Below are 17,848 nucleotides of genomic sequence, written 5' to 3'. Positions count from 1 at the left end.
GGACTTTTAGTCCACTAATAAATGCCTTGAGAGTGTAATGGCAACGTGTACTGTGCACACTGTCACACATAGAGTGAGGTACCCCAAGATGTGCACTGTGGCCACAGTGCAGTGGGGCATGGTGCACAGTTTGTAAGGCCTTTGGAAGGAAGAAATCTGGGAGACAGCTGTCTGCCATTTCAGGGAACTAAATCAGGAACATATGTTTCTCAGTTTTCATATTTTCTTTCAAATAACACCCTCAAATATTTACACACAAACATACATAAGCACACGCACACAACAAAGCCTCCAAATACACAGCAAATGATTCACTCACTCCTCAGTACTGTATGTCTTCTGGCATACAAAATTCCAGCTGCATAAAACAGTTTAGCAGAAGAATATATTGAAAATCGGCTTCAAAGGACACAGAAGTTAGTGTGAGTTCAGGGAAGTAAATTACACAGATTCATCTTGTTGCTGTACTGTAGATTAGTTTTCATTATATGAATCCTGCAGGCTATTGAGTGTAAGGCAGTTGTAGGTGGCTCTTGTGGAATAAGACATTGTTTCCTCACCTTTTCCATCTACATCTGATGCCCATTTTTCAAGTAACTAGAGACAGAAACTGTATAACATATCCACAAAGCATTTTTTATTTTGCTAAGATGATGATGAAGGTATATAGTAATTTTTTCTCCTCAGTTATACCACTGGCCTATTGGAAGAAAATGCAAATGGCATTAATCCTCATTCTACCCAGAAATCAATTTCTGAAACATTATCTCCTGCTCCAGACATCCACAGGCTGTAGCCACCAGGCAACACGAGAACCATTGCAGCCTTGTCTCCTCTATTATGACAAAACTGCTGGGGACTCTGCTAGTTCTGCTTCAAGTTTATTGACTGACCAGGTGCAAGTCACGTTTTCTTCATCCCACTTACTTCAGTTGCAAGAATTGTCCTAATGAAATCCATCTCTGTATGGTACTTGAACTGAAATCCAAAGCTGAACTCCCAATTGCAAGCCACATACCATTTCCCTTCATGAACCACTCCCCACTGCCAGCAAAAAATTAATACCAAGATTATTGTTACATTCACTTTTCCTGCAAAGTTTCATTAAAGTATACATATCTTTCATTCTTAGAAATACCTGCTGGCCAGCTTCAGGGTGGACATTTTAAGCACGACTAGATTACTTCCTTCTTATTACTTTATGCTAATGCTTTTATCATCATGTGCTAATCAACAGGAAAATATAGTTCCTGTTCTGGAGGATGTTCATAAAAAAAGTACTGATTTTATAAAACTATTCTTTTAATTATGTACTTGAAAAACTGCTTAGATACATGAAAATTAAATAGATCTAATGAAGTGGAATGGAGTGCTAAGTTTAATTAAACAAATTAAAAAATTTGCAGAAACGATATTAAGTGATCTTTGAAATGGAAATGGTGTACCAAGTTCCACACTTCATGTTAAGATTACAGCTGAGTGAGCAAAATACTCCCAAATGCACCCTGGAAAATTCTGCAGGGCAAACTAAGTACACCTCTACACATAAAATTTCCTACAAATATTTGCTTAGATGAAAAAATTGTCTGCACTTCTGACAAACATCGTAGCAAAGAGGCTTTTTCAACATCCTATTTTCTACAAATGGTGAAGTTTTACTGACTCTTTAAGATAAAAACTTAAAAAAAAATAAGCACCCATATATCTCCTGAAAACCTGAGTGCTAGTGCTCTGCTTGCCCATGTACCCCTCTGCAAAGCACCACAAGGTGCTCTCCAGCACTGCCCCAATGCCTTCACCCACCGTATTTCCACTAAACCATCTGCAACCAGAAAAATGTGAGACATTATCTGATAATTCTGAACATACATACTCAGAAAATTCAACTGCTGCAAAACTGGTGTGAGGCTAGAAATGAGAACATTTATTAAGTTATTGTTTTACAGCATTTCTGCTTATTTCTCCCAGTTCTACCTCAGCAAGCACAGACAGCTCCCCTGTTATGCAGTGACCTGCTCAGCACCATTTGGATACAAATAACCCTTCTGCAGTGTTAGTTTACAGCAACCTTCAGAGTTTTTGGCTCATCTTCTCAAACCTTCAATTAAGCACAAGAAATCTAGACCTCATTAAAAAAGTTCTCTACCCACCACATTCTCTGCTGGCACAGACGATGAGCACCGCTATGTGAAGAAACGCCCTCACCATACCACCAGCACTTCAGGAAGGCTCATCCCTGACCCTCCTGGCTCTCAGAGAAGGTCGTTCCTGACTTTTCTGAGCTCTTTGGGGTGGCAATGCTCAGCTCCAGGCAGCAGGATGCTCTCCTACAGCTGCACACCCAACCTGGGCGCTCCTCGAGCCCCATCAGCCACCAGCGGGGCACAGGCTGCCGGAAAGGCCTCGGCTCTCTGCTGCAACAGCCACATTTGGGCTCTTTTAAAGCCGTAGTCTGGGGATGTGAAACACATGCTGGACTGTCAGCTAAGCTCTAGGTTGTGCTTAAATCGACAGGACTCACGACTGCCCCGTCACCGCCAGGGTGGTGAGGGCCTGAGGATGGAGCAGCCGCTTTGGCACCTTCCCACACTCACGGCTGAAAGCTGCGTGTCCCATCCCAAAGTTCAAACACCGGCTGTTCCCAAACACACACTGCCCTGCTGGAGCCCCCAGACCAAAACGGTGACCACTGCACTGAGGAGCAGCCTGAGGTGAGGTGAAATTGGGCCCAAAACGTTGACAGGCCTAGTGCAACACCACACACAAATGGTGCCTTTTGCTCACTGCAATGAGGCCAATGACGAGCACAGGATAGAATGGGAGCAGGGGCAAGGATGTCTCATGGAATTGGGGCATGTTGTGCCACCAGCCCTGGGCTGGGACAAACAGGTCTGATTTTAAGCTAAAGCAGTACTAGAGTGACCATGTGCTACCCACACTGCTCTGAAACTCTGAAATTCCAGCATGGACAACCTCATTCTAGATGTAAAAAACACCCACTCACCCACCAGGGTGGTTTACATTGGATGCATTGGATATTACAAAGAACTTATTCACCAAAAAGATTGTCAAGCATTGGAACAGGCTGCCCGGGGAAGTGGTATAGTGACTAGCCCTGAAGGGATTCAAAAGATGAGTAGATGTGGTCCTTAGGGACAGTGCTGATATTGATGACATATTTGATGATCTTAGAGGTCTTTCCTAACGAATTCTAGGATTATTTCTTCTCCCTCACACTCTCAATTGTAACTGGTTTAGAAAATGAGGGGGGAAAAGGCACCTTACCACTAAGCATAATGCCTGAAAAGCTTTCAAGAAGACTTAAAATACACATTTGTCTGTCTTCATAATGAGTTGAGCTCAGAAGTCACAGAAAGGTCATATCACAAAGGGAGTGGCTCCTGAGGCGCAGGGAAGCCTTTATTACTTTAACTAACCTCCTTGAGGGCAATTTCAGATCCATAATACAAACTATTCAAACAATGTGCAATGAGAGAAGGTAAATGATCACCTTGTATGTGCTCAGATTTTATTTTGCTCTATTTAAAATCTGGCAGAGCTAATTCTTTAATGCAATATATTTAATGTGCTCTGTTATATCTGAAAGAATTTTTTTTTTGTCAGCACAGCTGAATGGCACAGTAATTAATAATAATCCTAATGATCAGAGCTTTTGAAATAAATTTTTATTGAATAAGCAGAATTAAATTCCTATATAGTCCTCCTACATCTGAAAGAAATGCTTGCATGTCTCTTTAAAGTCTTATATTTAATAGATAAAGTTTGAATGGAGTGTGGTTCTGTTTTAGATATATTGTACAGAAATGGGAATGATTTTGTAGTATGTGGTATGTATTATAAATGTACAGAATTTCTAAAAAGGTGTGCCACCTTCTTCCTGTTACTAGAAAATCTTATTAACTTTTTGCATTTGATAAAATCACCTATAATGCACTTTCCCCCCACCCTATAGATGTAGGAGAGGAGAAAGCAAACTCCACTTTTTATAGATTTTGCAGAGTGCTATGTGCCTTCTTCCTCCTCCTTGCCTTTTAGTTTACAAGAGTAGAATCACCTGCTTTGTATGCAACCTTCCCCCAGCCATGACATAACATAGTCAAAATTAAGAAATTATAATATACAGTGCTTTTGTCCCAGGTGTTGCCGGGTTTAACACAAGCAGAGATCAAGTAGGAAAATACTTCCTGTGTATATAATCCATCCCATCCAGGAACTGTAAACCCTTTTGAAAGAGTTTAGTAATTTTACATCTAATTAGATGAGAGCAAAACAGAGGAAGAAAACCAATTACCATCAGTATTTAAAAATATTTAGAATAATATAAATAGTTCATCCAGCTCCTTCCCAGTGTCCAACAGAAGAAGAGCCTCTGAATTTCAACTTTAGCACAGGGCAAAAGCCCACTTGCCCAGGTACCTCTGAGCTTCAGCACTCTGGGTGTGATTTTGTGCTACATGAGACCATTCCAGGTGTAATGCAGATGCTCTTTGTAGTTTTTGTTAAAAAAAACACCAGCAATTCTTTTCTATTTTGCACACTGTGAACCCCTAAAACTGAGACTCCATCCAGACACTTTTATCATTATGTTTCAAATTTTGACCATTTCAGCCTAGGGTTTCCATTTCACTTTTTCTTAAAGCAACACCAACCATGTGTTTACTTCACCAAAACAAAATGAATGAGATTCTCCCAGGGCTCCAAAAGGCAGGGCTTTAAGCACAAAACCCCTAATACAGGAATATCACTAGGCCTGCAATAAAATTAAAAGGCTTGACATCACTGCTGTGCCACCTTTACAGTTTTGAATGGCACTGAAGAGATTTTCTTCTCAGAAAGATCAAATAGAAACTAAGGTCTAAGGAGCTGGTCAGTATTCTTTAGTGCCTGCCAAAGCCTTATTGCAGCTCTACTTTTGAAGTCACTAACCTGAGTGCTTACCACACTCAAGTGGAGAACAGATTTATAATATGTTTTTATTTAAAGAGAAGATATAGCCCACAGTACCAGGCGTGAGATGATATATATCCTGTCTGTTCTGAATGAACTGCTGTAGCAGACATTAAAAAGGAAGGGTGAGTTTTAAGAATACAGCTTTAGAAAAAAGATTTCACCAGCTAAACCTATTTCATCCTGACTTATATCTTATTTTTAAGAAGGGAAGACAGAATGAATTAAATTGAAAGCCATGTATTAAGTCTTTAGAATTTTCACAGAAGTTTATTGAACAAAACTCCTAAGAAGCTGCTTGCTTTTTTATCCACAGAAATGTATTTATAGGAGCTGAATTCTAATAAACACAGATTGCAGTGCAAAGAAAAAAAGGTCAGCAGTGTGTGCTCAAAGCTTTATTGATGTCTTGTCAATCAATCTTTTATTTTGTTGTTTAATTCTTTTTTTAAAGAAAAAAATGCATGTAAGCACTTTTTCTCCTAATAGTGGATTTATTGAGCATTTCAACAAATCAGACGATAGATACAATAAGCAATGATGGCCGATTATCAACTTTGTGTTTTCAGGTCAGGTTGTAAATTGACCTTGTGTTCGCTTCTCTTCTTTCTGGGGAATAGCTAAGGCCCTTTTCAAATACAATAATTTCTAATAAACTTTTTTTCTGTGCGTTCAACATTCCAGAAGAGCAAGTTTATGGGGAGAAAAAAGCAACCCTGCTAGACAAATCCATGCAGTCACATATATTGTCTCCCTGTAAACTAATTAAAATAATAAAGCTGACTCTTAAATCTAAGAGTGGTGAATCCAAGGGACGTAAAACTTTAGAGCATGACCTTTAAAACCATTTGGTTGGTTTTAAAGCAACCCTGCTCCTGCACACAAATGGAATAGCTGCAGACCTTCCAACTCTGCTTAAGGGTCACCCCTTCTTACCAAGACACATGAGCTAACCTTTCCCACCTGGCCACAGTCCTTCCTCAATGTCTGATTTCCCAAACTTTTCCAACATCCCTTTCAATCATGTAGTTTGAGACCCAGCAATCAGCAGCTGCACTGAGTGATTCAGACAGGCCTGCCCATGGCAGTGCATTGTTATTTGTCATCTATTCTTCTTGCAGCTTCACCACACTCTTCAATTTTTTATCTGCAGGTTCATGTTGTGGAGAAGTTGACACTGAGGTGTCTATTGTGACAGAGGATTCCTTTGCCTCAGTTGACGCTGTTAATTTAATAGAGTGCAAAGGACACTGGCATAATATTTTTTCCTTTCCAAGATACATTACTTTTAATTCACTTGCCATCACATTGTCCATGCACCTCCTTAGTTAGGTCTGTTGTTCTTTTAAGTGACTCCTTCCCAATATAAAAAATAAGAACATGTAAACAGAAGAAAGCATGGGCATCTGCAGAGACCTTCGCAAGCTCAGAGAGGATGGAAACCACATTTTCCTCTATGGGAAACATCCACCCCACAAAATCCTTCACAAATTATGTAACATTTACACCTGCAACTCTATTGATCTCTCTACCCATTTTGTTTTCCACAATTCAGTGTACTGGCACAGTCTGAGAAGCAACCTTGATATTTTGGCTGCTAACTTTCTGCTGTATGGCAGCAGCATGAGCAGGCATGAAAAGGGGATTCGTTCTTTGTATTTTGACTGTCACAGTGTTATCACTTTTACTACTGCAACTTTAGAATGCATTGGAGCTGCAGGAGCATGTCTCAGACTGGTTAACTATGGCAGTTTAAATCACTGCTGGAGGCATGAATGCAAATGAGGTCACAGAAATGCTCCTTGACTGCTGTCACAGAAGTTACGAAGCTATGTTCTAGAGAGAGAAGTGCCCTCACACTTAGCAGTGTGTATTGGCAGACCAAATGACACAGCAATTTGGAGCTACAATTTGACATCACATACAACCAAATGTTATGTTACAAACATTTGTCTTTTCTCAGTGCCTGACTGCATCATGACATTTCATAAGGGCCAACAAGTGAAAGTGAAATCCTCTTGCAGCTGGCACTACACTCTGACAAGGACTTTTTCTTTCCTTTATTGACTCACTAATGCAGGCTAACAAGACTTAGCTACATAATAATTTCTGAGGGGTCAAAATCAAACTGATTGAAATCTCTTGCAACCCATCTCACAATCAGCTTTTAATTTCTATAAATGTGTTCAGAATTTACAGTTTTTACCTCGCCAACTAAAATTGGACTAAAAAGTATTCCAGGAAATAATTGTTTTATACTCCATTTTCACATTCTGCCTTTAATGGCATTTGATTAGCTACTGAATACTTTCAGCTGTCTGACTAGATAGCACATTATTGTTACATTTTAAACAGAAGTAGAATAGAACAATAAATAATGTAAATGCACTCCACATTCAAACTTTTATTAAACTTTCTCAACATTTTGATTTATACCAGTAGCCACATGAAAATTCACAAGAGATAAACAGACCGTACAATAAGCAATAAATAAAATTTGAATCTCCCTCCAAAAAAAACCACTTTAGGATCTGTTTTTTATTATTTGGACAGCTCTAACTCTGTCTCTCATCATGGAACAAAAATGTCTGTCCAAGAGTCCCTTTGGGTCAGATCTTTTTGGTTTTATTTTTTAGATAGTTCAGCTGGTATTTAAAAAAAAAACAAACAAACAAAAAAAAACCAACAAAAAAAAAAAACAACCAAGAAACCAAAAAAAACCCACAAACAAACCAAAAAACGTGTATCTTACCTTAACAAGATGTACAAGAAAACATCTTTGGAATCATAAACTGGAACTAGAACTATTCCAGCACTTTTCAACATGATTCATCTCTCAGATGCAAGGGGATATTTCCTTCATAATCCAGGATAAAAGTCTTCCTCAAGAAACCACTCTCCCTCTTTGCTTTCTTTGTTTCTACTACTTTAGAATGATTCACATTACTAGAAGAGATATATTTACAGTATTCCTTTAGAATGGTAAGACTTTCCTTTTGGGAAGCAACTTAATCAGGAAGATATCTGAAGTGGGAAAGAGTCTGCAGCTTTGGAGTTCTAGGTTGTCACAAAACTGAGACATAAACTTCAACCCTTCACTGTTCACAGAGTGGACAATTTATAACATTGATGAGAAGGCACAAGTTGTTTTCTTCATGCCAGATCCCTGTTACAGAATTTACCTTTCTTTTTGTTTTACAAAGCATAAAACCGAATTTCATTATATACTTCTGTAATAAACAGATTTAAGCCCTTCCTTAAAATAAGTAAATTGATACTGACCCAGAAGGGAAACAGCAGCTTTGAGATCAACAGTGGTTCTCCACTTTACACCAAAATCCCGACTGCACAGAAGTCAACAGCAAACATCCAAGTTTTCCATCCTGCTGCATTTAGTTTAACAGTATAAATGAAATGTACAAAGATTCACTTGCTTCAGAAATTTTACAAAAGGAAGTTTTTCCTTTCTTCCACTCATTTTCAGAAAAAGGATCAGAGAGAACAGATGAGATAGGAACAGACCACTGGAGAACATCCGGTCCCAACCCTGATCAAGCAGAGACAGCTGGAGCAGGGTTCCCAGAACCAGGTCCAGTTGAGCTTTCAATGTCTCCAAGGATGGAGATGTTCTGTCACCAAGCAGCACTGACAAGAGCCTGTCTCCATCTTCTTTCCTACCCCTTAGATATTTGAATGCATTCAGAAGGTTCCCCTGAGCTGTCTCTTCTCCAGGCTGAACCACCTCTGCCACCCTTCCTAAAAATGTCACTACTTAATCACCCCTGTGACCTTTTGCTGAACTCAGACCACTATGCCCATGTTAGTCTTAAACTGGGGAGCCCAGAACAAGCTCTGAATAATTTTACATTCAATATAAAAAACCAAAAAAATCCACCCCCCAAAAAACCAAACAAAAACTCAAAACAAAACAAAACAAAAAAACAAAAAAAAAAAAAAAAAAAAAAAAACAAAAAAACCCAAAAAAAACCCAACAAAACAAAACAAAAAAAAAAAACCCAACCCAAAAAAATTTGGAAAATGCAGGATATACAAATAACTTTAAGGAAACTAACCAAACATTTCATCATTATTCTTGTGTGTTTTATATAGGCTTTCTGACAGAAATCATACCATGTAACAGAGAAATCGTATGAAGGCAGAGATTCCTTGCCTATGATAAAATATTTACTTGCCTCTGCCAATACAGTCATTACTATATTTATCCTTGCAGCATCACTTTGAGGGAAGGAATACTAATATATAGATTGTTCACATGGAAAACAGAAGGACAAAGTGACCAACTTAATATCACACAGAAAGTATGTGGAAGACAAGGAATGTCTGAGCATCAGCCTAAATGTTTTACAGCAGATGTGTGACATATAAAGTAAATTACTGAATCTATTAATGGAGAAAAATTAGAATGCTACAGGATTTTAGGAAAGCATGTACTAGTGGGGTGCATGTTGTGTTTTCCCAGCATTTCACACAGCTTCCATGAAAGCATACAGAACTTTTCTTCCCCTGTGTTTTCATTAAAGCCCTGGTTGGACTCAAAGAAGAAAAAAAAATTTAAATCTATTCAAGAACTATTGTTTTCTTCTATGTTGTCAGTTAGTTTAGATACTTTCCTGTCTGTCTCCAACCATTATATCCTGGACAGAAAGTATAAGCCCTCAGCTTTTATTTTGCCATGTTAGAACACATAAAATCTTTTTGCTTCTTCTCATAAAACAGGCTTTTCCACTCACTTAATGATCCTTATGACCCTTCTCTACATCTGTTCCAGTTTTACTGAACATTCTTGTCCATGGGTGACCAACACTACACAGTATTTCTGAGGTTGCACCACAGCCTCTGTAATAGCACCAGCACTTCCTCTCGAAATTCCTCTCCCAGTGCATCTTAAGGTTGCACTGCCTTTTTCACTGCTGCACCATTGCTTAAAACAATTCTGTGTAACTCACAGTGCACAGCCATAGAAGTATGGAATCACTATAATTGAAATATGGTTAGGTTTTGAGGAATTTCTTTGAAGGAGAGAGCGGTGGACACATTTCATAGATTACCCAAGAAGCCTTTTTTACTGAGAAGCATATGGAGATGTGAGAGAAAAGAGGAGATGGAAAGAGAGAATTGGTGGATGTTGCATACAAATGGAGCAGGAAGATGAGAGCATAGGAGTAATGATTTCTTATGTGCAACAGCAGCAGGATATGGGCTCTCTTTCCTGTTTGGAAGTTCTCTGAACAGAGGCTTAACTGACTCTCCTAAATTCTGAATGAAAGGGGATGGGTTAGAGAGTCCTTTCCTAGAGAGCCTACTCTGAGAAAATGATAGATATTGAAAAAATTGAAACCTGAAGTCTTCCTCTTGAATAAGCTTTATACAGCAACAAGGGTCTGAACAAAGCTGCTTCTTCACACCTTTGGCTCAGTATTCAGAAAGAACTATGCAGCTCATAAAACCAGGGCTTCATGTTGCCACCAAGACTATGTTAGTGTTGATGTTAATGCCGCAAAATAAAGAGGAAAAAAAAATCACACCATTTTGCTATTTTAATTTCTCGTAGAAATTAATATAGTACCTTCTAATGTATTTAGTGTAAAAGGAAGCTTTTAATACAGATGCCACAGCCACAGAATTTATAAAAGCTAGAATATGAATTCTTTGGGAAATTCAGCATTTTCCTTCCTTCTCTTGTATCAAAATAAACATAAACAATTTCCTGTGTCAACAAAAATTAACTTACTATAATTATGCACTTTTTTCTGAATGTGAAATTAATGAAAAAACATTCACAATATTAAAATACAAAGTATATTTTATATAGTATATGCATTAAATATACATCAGCAAATATAGAATGATGTATTCAATATTCTTGAAGCAAAATTAAAAAGCTGACAATTCATTTTGACTTTTTTTATGTAAATAAAGATTTCAGCAGCATCGGCATGTTTCTATGAAACATCTTTCAGCTTAACTTTTTGGTTTTCAAGTAAAAAGTGTTCTATTGAATTTTTTTAAAGCTCTAATGAAAGTCAACTGGCTTTTTCATAGGAAAAACCTTGAAATCCTTAGTCAGTCAAAACCCTCATTGATTGCATCCTCTGATGTTAAAAATTATTCATTACTAGTATATTCCCAGAAAGGCAGAGAATGTTGAAACATGAACAAATATGTACTGATTAATCACACAGCTTTTTATGCAGTGTGTCTTTTTCTCACACAGACTGTTTTCTGAAGAGTTACCACTGGATGAAGGGTACAAGTCATCTTGCAAGGACTTCAATCATCTTGCTCTACAGGGCTTCCAGGTCAAGGAGAGACAAGGCCATGTAAATGTAAGTGATTCTTAATGAGTTCTTTACCCATAGCTTTATTAAGGCACAAATAACCATAAGATGACTCATTCTATTGATTTTGAATCCAGCATAAGACTTATTTCTAAACCCTGAAGAACAATGGAGGGGAGAAAGAACATCTTCAACCAGGGCAGTAGTTATTACCAGAGTAAGTTGCCTTCAAGAGTCACTGTCAAGTGATCAGTCAACACATATGAGCAATTGGCTGTGACCTGGGAATGCTCCTGCCACTGCCTGAACCAAGACAGGAGGGAGGGCACCCACACTACCCTTCCTTCTGCCTAAAAATTCCAACTGCATTTCACTAGAGCCATGGGAGTGCAATTCTCCCAGTGCCAGTAGATCATACTCCAGCAAATTTGCAGTCACTGGATGAGAAATTGCTCCTGTAGGTCAGGTAAGTGGCTGTCTGTTGAGTTTCTAAGTGGGGCTGGCTGTTTGAGAGGGGTGGAAAAGCCCATGCATTATGCATCTGTGGAAAGGCTTGCATATGAGGAAAATATTTTACACACCTCACCAGTTAGAAACTGCCTTTGCTAGACAGATAGAGTCTTACTCGACTTCTAAACTCCAGGTAATATTTTGCAACCTTATCTCTTTTTACATACACCTGTTTCTGGTTGGATGAGTATTTCATAAGTTGCTGTGAAGTCAGTCCTCCTTTACAAATCCCAAAGCCAAGATCATGGACCCCTTTTTCATCAAGTAAAAATCCACAACTGTAATGCAGCATTGGTTGGGTTCTGACAGTAATACATTTTCTTTTGAATAAATATACATATACAACCTTGGTATGGTCACTATTTCTGAGCTCTTTTTACTAACTTACTTAATACCTGATTCTGTTTCCATTCTAAGTCTCAATTATGAAAAATCTTGTGATGAGTTTTTATAGGCTATAGGATTTCTGAGCATTTCCTAAAAACATAAAACAATTTACTTTCCCTTCACTTCTGATTTCACAATGCATCACCTAAACTTCCTAACATAGTTTTGTCCTTTGATTCTTCTTCCATTTAAAAATACTTATAGTGCAATCAAAGAAATTTACAGAAATAATGGGCCTTCCTACATCTGTGATCTCTTCTTTGCAATAAATGCATAATATATATAATTCCAAAAGTTGCTATTCATGCTGCTGCATTTTCCCCCTCTCAAAATGCATTTTAATTACTACAGCAAAATTGAATTTGCCTGTGCATATGTTAAGTTTAACCATGCAGTCAGTAAGGAATGAGCACTAAGAATCAGTTGTGCAACCAAGAAGGAAATACATATTTAAAATCATGATCAGTATTATAACTTAGTTAATTTCTGCTTTAAGATTGAATAACTCTCATAATACTTAGCTGCTTTCCATGCTTAATTAGGAATTCAAATTCACTGGAAACCTCCTGAAATGCCATAGTCAATGTCAGTAAAGTACCTATTTAAATTGTTTTCTGGAATGTCATAGCTTTTTTGTGAGAAAAGTGTTATTACTTGAAAACTTTATGGCATGCAGCAGAAAGTTATTGTATTCCAGTATTACAATTTTGCTAATAGACAAATTGTCTTAATCTCCACAAAAAAAAACTTGGAAGCAATTTACATGGTAGCATAAAAATTTATGAATGTGGCAAAAAACACCATTTAGATGAAAAAAAAGGCATTAAATGTGAAAGAAAGAATTTTAAATTAAGAAAGTCCTGAAATTGGAAAGTAACTGTATCAATTTTGACTAAATAATTCAAATATTCCTTCATCAATGGAGGATGATCTTAATCTGAGTTTTAATTCTCATGAAAACCTGCTACAAAAGGGAAACAGCAGAGAAATTTCTTGTCAATGCAAGAACAGTCGATGGTAAAATGAATAGCCATTAAATATAAAAAAGTCAGTTGCAGCTGGGGAAGAGGGAAAATAAATGAAAAGTCAGAGTAAATATATGGGAAGAACTGTTATTAAAATTGCTATAGAAAGATAGAATGGTTTGGTTTGGAGCACCTTAATGACCATGAAGTTCCCTCTCCTCTTCCATGGGCCAGGATACTTTCAACTAGGCTGAGCTGCAGAGCTCCATCCAGCCTTGAACACTTCCAGGATGGAGCATCCACAGCTTCTCTAGGCAACCTTTTCCAAGGCCTCGCCACCCACTCAGTAACAAACTTCTTCCTGGCATCCAAGGTAGACCTTCCCTCTGTCAGTGTGGAGCTGTTCCTCCTTGCCCCATTGCTCCATGCCCTTGTCCAAAGTCCCTCTCCAGCTCTCATGGGGCCGCTTTAGGTACTCCAGGGTCACCCAGGAACCTTCTCTTCTCCAGGCTGAGCAACCCCACCTCTCTTAGCCTGTCTCTGCAGCAGAGCTCAGGTGCTCTGACCATCTTTGTGGCCTCCTCTGGGCTGGTTCCAGCAAATCCATGTCTGTCTTATGCTGGGAGCCCCAGAGGAGGGAGTGCTGCAGGTGGGTTCTCATAAGAGCAAAGCAGAGCAGAGGGGCAGAATGCACTCCCTCAACCTGCTGGGAATGCAACCCAGGATACAGATGAGCTCTCTAGGTTGTCAGCTCACATTGCCAGGCCATGTTGGGTTTCTTGTCAATCAAGTAGCTAAGATTGTTATCAGTATTTCCCCCCAAACCTCCATTTTTAAAGAATTTATATTACTTGACTCTTAAAATATGTTTCTGGGCAGAAACAAGGGCGCACTGTGCACAGGCAAATTTTTAAATTAAAAACGGCCTCCAAAATTACTCCAGCAATTTTCTGCACACAATTGTTTCCATGTGAAAAGATCCACATTTAGTCATGAAAACAGCACACTCAAAAAAACAACAAAAAAAAAATTTATCAACTCAGCATTCAGTCTTAAGTAGTACTATGACCCTCAGTTATTGCTGCTGTGAATACACACACTAACACCCAAACTCCAAATAGGAGTAATGCCAGAAAGCAAGACTTGGTAAATTTGTCCCTGCATTTGCATATAATTACATAACAAGTTTGAAACTTCAGGGTTTGGAGTAAATTTTAAATCAAGCAAGAGATTATTTAATAGAATCTGAAATCAGTAATAATTTTCTTTCCAAACTTACAGTTGTGTCCCTTAGCAAACATGGCAAAAGAAGCAGCAAAATGATGAAGCTTCAGGTTTTTTAATAAATTTTTCAAATATTAATTTTCGCTCCCTAAGTGAATAATGTGATCTAAATCTTAGCAGCTAATGCTGTATCTCTAAATTCATTGTTTTGCCTTTACATTTCCAACTATTCTGGTTTGGTTTTGGTGTTTTTTTTTTTTTTTTAGATTAAAATTGATATTACAAACTACTGTCTGTGTATTAATAAAGACAATATAATTGCCAAAAATGTCAGCACTTTTAAGAAAGATAAACACTTCTCTTAATCTGAAATGTCAAAGCAATTTTGTTAAACCAAAAAGTCTTTTTAAAGAACAGTGTGACGGTAGGAACTCATGTCAATAAATTACAAAGCAAAGCAGAGTCAAGTTGCTAAACTGTTTCTACCTTCAATGGAGAACACACACACACACCATGCAGCCAGCATTTCTCATTCCCTCAAATCCTCAGTCTCTGAGCAACACAGGTAAATAGATGACTTGGAAGTGCCAGATCAGTTACTGATCTTGCTCAGCAATATGTCTCTAACAGTGACAGAAAAAGACTCTCAGGAATAAAATGCAAGAAATCTAAATATAAGAAATTATACCTTCCTCCAGAAGGAGTTCCCTACAACCAGGTCTTTATGTGTACATAAAAATATGTGTGTCTGTGTATACACACATGACTAATTTTTAAAAATAATTTATTTACTAGCTCTTTGTTCTAGCTTGCGCATTCTTTTCTAATACTCATAAAAAGTTTCTGCAGCACCATTGCCCCCAGACTTTGGGCGAAAGAACAGGATTTTCATTTTTTAGAGTCTGGACACCAGTTAAACTGCTCTGCATGCACGTGGCTTGAGCACAATCCACAGATGCAGAACCTTTGCACTCTTAATAAAGAATTGGGTTTAGTTTAGAGAGACAGAGGCCTCCTGTGTTATTACCCACCACGTGGTGCACGAAAAGCCTCTCAGCCAGGCCCACAGGCTGGAGCACCAAGGGCTGCAGGCACACGGATGAAAAGACAATGCTGGCCAAAGACTGATTACAGTGCACAGCTATTTGCTATTTGGAATTGAAATAGGGCTCATCATCACAAGCCTGGAAGCAATACTTGTTCACTGATGCCTGAGCCATTTAAAAGGTTTGAAATTCACATTTTTGGAGGTGTTTTCTTGCATTGTTTTAAATTGTGTGTAAACTTGTCCTCATTTCTTACAACAGCAGAGTTGGCTGTGCAGTCGTCACCCATTTCAATATGTACATATTTTCTAATATAGCAATTAATTGTGCACAATTACTGTGTGCCACTATTACAAATCTAGAGAATCAGCCGTATGTGTTTAATAAAAACCAAAAAACCCCAAGAGCCTTTTTGCCACTTAAACAGTTTAGGAGGGCGGCCTAGCATTCCAAATCTAAAATTGAAATTTTTAGTCACCACACCTTTTTCTCTCCCACTAATTGTTATTGTATGATCAGTGTTATTTTTGACTAATTTTGCCCATTAACTTTATCTAAGTTCACAAACTTGAAGACAAGGCTGGTTCCCAAGGGACTTCTGCTCAAGATTTTATAGTTCTAGTACTAAATCTTTAAAACATGGGATGCAACACAACATATACAGCAGCACTAAAGCTCTTCTTAACTACATCACCACAGACCTTTGTTTTTAATGCAAATCCCCCCAGGCAGTGGCAAGGAAGGGCTCATTCCATTCCCTGTCCCCAGGGAATGGACTGGGCTTCACCACTGCTCTGCCAAGCTCCAGTGCTGTGGAGACTTCCATGGAAGAAGAAGAGATGCTGCAAACTAAATTTACATCTCTGATGATCCCAACTTTACCTGGAGCTGAAGCCTGGCACTTCACAGAGCCCTAAGCAGTCCTCAGATAATCTGTCCTCTATGGCCCTTTGGCACCCTAGTGCTTGTGGTTTTAAGCCTGATCCACACAGATTCAGAGATGGGGGAGAGTGGGACAGGATTTTGCTCTTCAGACCTGAAATGGAAATTAATTCCCCCAAATCTAAAACTCAGGGTCCCCCACCAATCTCTGTGTTTTCTCCTGAAGGGACTGCTCTGTTCCCTGATGAAAAGCCAGTACAATGATGGACTTTCAGAGCAGAAAAAAAATTGCTGGGCCAGAACTGCAAACAATGCAAAAATAAGTCACCTGGGCCACAAATTGTATTGGCCTCCCATCTCTCCAATTGACTTTACTATTAATACAGCTTATTGCTCAGTCAGGTTCTGGATTTACAGAGAACTTCTTACTAGACAGAACACCCAGTTTCATAGAATTCAGTCATCATGCACTTTATCTCATCCTTACATGAATTTAAATGCTTAAATTATTTGTTGAAAGGAGACTGTAATTGTTTGTTTAAGTCAGTGGATGATTAGCTACCTAACTTTAACATCTGCACTAAAAACAACATACAGGTGAGTTCATTATAAGCAGATAGAAGGCTTCTTCCCAAACAATACTCAGGCAGAAAAGCAAGAGTTAAATAGTTTTAAAACATTTTCTTACTGCTTCTCTGTGACAAATGCTCAGAAATGCCTTTTTCTAACCTTTTTCTAAGCCATTCAGGGCATGATACAAATGCTGAAAAAACTGGGCTGCTTTCAGTTATTTTCATATGACAAAATGTTTAAGCACTTGGAACCAAAGTTTCACAACTGTACGTTCTAAGCTGACAACAACGGACATATGTACAAGTCATTTAAAACTAATACGTAGAACAATATAATTTTATAACTATAGAGTAACTATCCACTGGAGGCTGGTTTGGCCAGCCCTGTAGCATGTTCCCTACTTTACACATAGAGTTAGTTCTTCTCTCTAAGGATATATTATTGCTGGAAAGGGAACTTTAGTTTGGTCTTAAAACTGGTTTTCTTTTCTTGACTTGGAGATGACAATAAGGTGCAAATATTTTTTGAGGAGACTTTTATTATTCAATAATGGAATTGTTTTATTTCTGGTGTGTACACACTGGGTTTTTTTTCTCATGTTCTATTATACTCAGCCCACACAACATTTTATTATTAATGAAGTTATTGTGCTTAGAAAGCCAAATACCAAACCTTTGGCTATACCAAGGTAATTCTTTTCAACACAGAGGCAATGCTGTGGTTCAGCAAGCAATAGAATTTGGCTCAGGAATGATAGCAGCCACCTCCTGAGATGGTTTTTTTCAGTGTCAACTCACAGAGTGGGTTAATAACATAGGCCCCTTCTCCCTCAAGGTTCATAGATACTCCCATTACTTGATGGGACTATTGCTACATATAAACATTTGCAGAATAAACAGGAGAAATTGTATTTAGACACAGATAGTAAGACGCATCATATCCACAAACAACTAAGCTCAACATAAAAAAAGACGTACTAATCAGTGCACTAACA

At 38.2% G+C, this 17,848-nt stretch overlaps 2 long non-coding RNA genes across 5 annotated transcripts in view; one reads left to right on the top strand and one right to left on the bottom strand.

Moving 5' to 3' along the window:
• The window catches only part of LOC135279265 (uncharacterized), a 510,274-nt gene that overhangs the window by 337,688 nt on the left and 154,738 nt on the right, over nt 1–17,848 (bottom strand). The gene's annotated exons all lie outside the window — the stretch shown is intronic.
• Nucleotides 1,845–17,848, top strand: part of LOC135279266 (uncharacterized) — a 52,502-nt gene continuing 36,498 nt past the window's right edge. Inside the window, exons 1-2 of one of the 2 annotated variants that reach the window (XR_010346548.1) lie at nt 1,845–2,711; nt 11,204–11,315. This is a non-coding gene — a long non-coding RNA (uncharacterized LOC135279266). The remainder of the gene's footprint in view (nt 2,712–11,203; nt 11,316–17,848) is intronic. The other variant, XR_010346547.1, reaches the window with a different exon arrangement.

Source organism: Passer domesticus, chromosome 12, assembly GCF_036417665.1.
Source record: "Passer domesticus isolate bPasDom1 chromosome 12, bPasDom1.hap1, whole genome shotgun sequence".
In the NCBI taxonomy this organism is placed as follows: Eukaryota; Metazoa; Chordata; class Aves; order Passeriformes; family Passeridae; genus Passer; species Passer domesticus.
The sequence above is the reverse complement of the archived record's forward strand: the minus strand, read 5'-3'. Positions and strand labels throughout refer to the sequence as shown.